Consider the following 4,971-nt stretch of genomic DNA (forward strand, 5'->3'; position numbering starts at 1 on the left):
TAACACTTTTAGTTTAATTATTTAAGCCAATTTAAAAATAATATTTATTTTAAATAATATATATATAAATCAAAGAATTTGGAATAGAAATTTATTTAATTAAATATTTGCGCACAAAACAAAGCTTAGTAAAATGCAACACGTTCTTTGGTAATTTTTGTCTTTGGCACTTCGTTGCACTTTTTGTTCTGCTTCAACCTGTTGATCAACTTTGAATGCCTTCGAAAGGTTCTTGTGCCAAATATTTATAGGCGAAAACGGATGTCGCAGTACGTCGACGCGAACTGCCAACAACGTACAAAAAATTCTAGCACACCACGACGGAAACACACACACTGAAACGACGATAACGTACGTACGTACATACATATGTACGTTTGCCACGAACAAGTGCTTACACACCTACAGCAAAATTCACACAAACACACACAGCCATTCGCAATACAAATCGTACAATTTCAACACAAACAAAAGCAGCGAAGGAAATGCGAGACAGTGTTGCCTTTGAAACATTTTTTTGCTGCTCCACTATCGCGTTTGAATGCAAATACACGCGCAAAATGTAGGAAAATTTCCTTAATCGTTTAAGATTACGAGTGGAGCATTTGCAAGGGAAAAAACTGAAACTGAACAAGTGCAGGTGATGGAATAAGTGATTTTTTCGTAAGCAGTAATTAAATGTGAAATAATATTTTGAAACAATTCAATACCAAACTATTATTATTACAGAATTTTCGTATGTGTTAGTATCAATCGTACGTGTTGTAAGTTTATTGATAAAGAGAGAAATATATGACCTCAATAATTACTATAGTAGAATTGTGTGAAACAATATTAAATATTAATTATATCATTTGTTTATATTATAATCGGTGGAAACCAGATGTAAATAAGTTTTTATTGAAATTTATGACGAACTTATGTAAAATTTGTTAAATAAAACAAGTTATAAAGAGGTTTATCGAACAGGAGTAAACTACAACAACAAACATTCATTTATATTATTTTAATTATATTAAATACACATCATCAGTGGTCTTGAAAATAATTCTTGCATTTTATTATTCGTCAATAATTTTTTTTAGATTATAAGTACCAGGATTCGAACTAATGCCCTGCTTAATTTGTAGCTCAGAGTCAGCGCACATTAACCAACTGACCCAAAGCCGTACTTGACTTTTTTTTATGTTCGCACATTTTTCTAGAGTTTTGTTTGCTGTGAAAGTTTTTATTAACAAATTTATTTGCTGTGTTTATATTAGAACGAAATCATAAACCAGCCGTAGAATAATTGAATTGATTAACTAATTATATATATATTTTTAATTGTTAAATTTCAATACTATTCTGACATTATTTGTTGCATGATTTATATATTCTGTCTTATGTATAGAACCTAATCTAGGAACGTAATACTGTGAAAGTCATGCTAATGTGACTCCACGAGTCGCACGGGCGAGACCAATATTTTATGAATATGACTTATAATTTAACGTAAAATTTTTTAGACGGAAGTGCTTATTATATTTAATAGTTATGTAAAATAAAGAAGTTTTGAAATAAATATAAATATCATTGATTTTAATGTGCTTTACATATTGTTATATACTAAATCAAGTCTTAGTAACACATTTTACTTGAATTATTATAGAACTTTAGAACACACTAAAATTAATTTATATAAAAAAAAATAAAACATGGCTTATAAAATGAGCTTATAGAAAGAAGAAATTGTTTATAGACAGATTTTAAGTTACAAAAACCTCTTCCTGTCTATTTTTTACTTATAGTACATTAATATATTAATATACATACATACAGCATACATATTATATAAATTTTGTTATTGAAATATATAGTTTTTAAGAAACAATCAATTTAGTATTGAGCTTCTGTTGGATACAGTCTGGCTTATAAAAAATTTGGGCATTATCTTTATCTATGAACGCTTTCCACCGTTCTATTTTCGCATTGAGGTTTCGATCTGAGACCGCAAATGACATAGGTTGATGGTTATAAAAATATTTAAATTTTTAACACCATATAAAGAATTTCGGAGGTTCTTTAGAACCCAAACGATTGCTAGTAATTCCCTTTCATTGATTGCAAAATTCAAAATTTAATTCATTTTCATATAAGGTCCTTCGTATCATCGTTATCAGCAATAGTTGATTATTTTGTAGTTATATTTCACTTTTTTTTTATTTGAAAAATAGTTTTATAAATCAAATTGTGGTCAATTTTATCCAGTAACTTCACCTATTTTTTTGAATAAAACTATGATTTCTTTATAATTTATTTCAGTTGAAAAACTCTGTAAATCCTTTTGATAATTCCTACTGAATTTAATTATAGAATAATTGTTGCAAAAATCGAAAAGCATGATAAATTGAAAGTCTTATGTCAGGAAATAAACTCTGTATTCAACAAAGCTTCTCTCAAAGTAAAGATCTCAATGTTTCTCAGGTCATGAGAGACGTGTGTTGCCTAGTCGTGACATAAGATATAATAACATTCTTCTTCTTCATCAAATCTGATCTATTTTTTTCACTTGTTACTTTTACCTCATTATTTGCTATTATAAAAGGTTCGATTTTAGCACTTACAAAGCATTATATTTAAATTATATTTGTATAATACATTATATCCCCAGCATTAATGTCATTATCATCAAAACGTTATAAGCAAATAAAGTTGGTATATTGCATGATACTCTTACAAACTCACAAAATGCGTAGCCGTCATCAATCTCGGTTTTGGTAACATTTCTGAAGTTTTACTTCTTTTGAGCGAACCACTTTGTACGAAGTGATTGCAATCGATTATATTTATTCATTAAGTTCAGTAAATGTAGGTATCGTTGCAAAGAAGACGTCTTGGAATATATAAACAAGGGGTTTTCAAATTTTTTCTTTCAAAATAAAAATTAAATTTATTTACTTACTATAATTTACTAATAATTAACATTTTTTACTTCTCTGGACTTATTATTAAGTATAAATATACATCATTAATCTATAGAGACAGGTTTTAAGAATTAATAACCTGATGACTATCTTATAATTTAATGCATAATAATTCAACCTATTCGCGGAGCACGGATAGTTTTGTTTAGCATTAAGAGCATTAAGCTCTCCAGTGTAAGGTAAAGGAAATTCTGATATGAAATATTAATTTTCCTGATCGAATGGAATAATATTTTAATGTTCAACTATCTGCTACTAGGCAAATTATCTGAGTGTTGAAATATATCACTATAGCAGGAATTATACGCAGAGAGGGGATAATAAAGTCGGTCAAATTATTTTAAAGAAGAAATATTCCAATATTTCCCTGTTTAAGGCGATGAAACAGATTGCACTATCTGCTATAAATTCTCAATAGTGACAAAATAAAAATCTCAAACAAAAAGGATTGTTTAATGGACGAATTTTGAATAGGTTCATTTTTTATGTGAAAATGTTATAATACCGTTTGAGGAAAGCGAGATTAAAATACATTGTAACAATAATACATCATTATATATTGCATTTAACTTTACGTGTAAATTACTTACTAATAATTAGTGCAACAAATTATATGAATATATTTATAGAGTGTTTTCTAACAATAATAATACCATAAATGCTAAAAATGATTCCATAGCTATCGTCGTGTCACTTATGCTAGACTAATATTTCTAACTGCTCCATACGACCAGTAAAACCAACTATCTTCATGGAAAGTTAATACTATATTAATAGTTATATTTAAATATTGATAGTTTTTTGATTGAAAAGTTTTTGTGGTTTTTATATTTTGTAAAAAATTAAAAATGGAACCCTCTCTCTATATAATTTTTTTTGATATCTGCTACCAAGGAGTTGTGGCATTTAATTTTCTGATAAAAAGCATATATACATATATAACATACATATATAAAGTATATATCTGTACATATATAATGTTTTAGAAAGTAGACTCCAAAAATATATAGAAATTTATAGAGGAAGAGATAAAACTGTGTAATGTACTATTTATAGAGATAATTGGACTTTAAAAATACTCTAAATTTAAAACTTTTGTAAATTCCCTCATATGAATATATATAATTACCGCTTTAGACTTGAAAACTCCTAACCATTTTTATATCAGATTTATTTTAAAATTGTTTACAATTATTTCTAACTATCCGTCAATTATTTATAATGAATATTGCAGTATTCATACTCATGCCACCACTTCAAGCTCAATTAAAGCAACTAAACTGCAATATAAGTGCCTAAGCTTCTTGCACTATTATTTTTATAAAATATTAAAAATACGGGCACTTCTAAGATCATTTGACAGAAGTTCTTAAGTAGCTGTAGCTATTACACGCGCATTATAAGGAGTAGCATGAATGGAATCAGCACAACCCACCCACAACTGTATAAAATCCATGAAGATGTAGCCATTAAAATCGCATTGCTCAATAAAAATATAAAAACAGGAGCTGGAATAGTTCCCTCTGTGACAACAACAAAATATTTTTTGTTGTAATGCAAGAAACCTTGAAATATTCCTGCATTTACCAATGCATCTCCGAAGTATTCAGCATTGTTCGTCCGAAAAAATGGAGGAAAAAAACGGGCAAATAACAAACAAACAATTGGAAGTGAACGCAATTAGACGCTCATGAATATTTATGACGGCATCAAATATATTTTTAACTTAAATTGAAACCTTTTCTTTTTATACATCCAAACAGTAAAATTCACACACAAGTAAAGACGAGGTAATGGGCTGAGGAAAGGAAAAAACAATGTATTTGCTACCAAGCCAGGAGGCCTTCAATTATGGTTCGAAGGTGGACAGGTGACATAGCGCTATCATTGTGTTTATGACGTATAGCTATGGTGAATGGAAGTAATTTGGTAGGCGCAATAGCATTGAGGAGCATGCATGCAAGAGCTTCCAAACAATTACAAGTGTGATGTGCCGATAATTTAT

General features: G+C 28.7%; 1 protein-coding gene across 3 annotated transcripts in view; it reads left to right on the forward strand.

Annotated features, from left to right (window-relative positions):
• LOC119677693 overlaps positions 1-4,971 on the forward strand; it is a 44,104-nt gene that overhangs the window by 35,819 nt on the left and 3,314 nt on the right. The gene's annotated exons all lie outside the window — the stretch shown is intronic.

Source organism: Teleopsis dalmanni, chromosome 1 (genome assembly GCF_002237135.1).
Source record: "Teleopsis dalmanni isolate 2A chromosome 1, ASM223713v2, whole genome shotgun sequence".
Taxonomy (NCBI): Eukaryota; Metazoa; Arthropoda; class Insecta; order Diptera; family Diopsidae; genus Teleopsis; species Teleopsis dalmanni.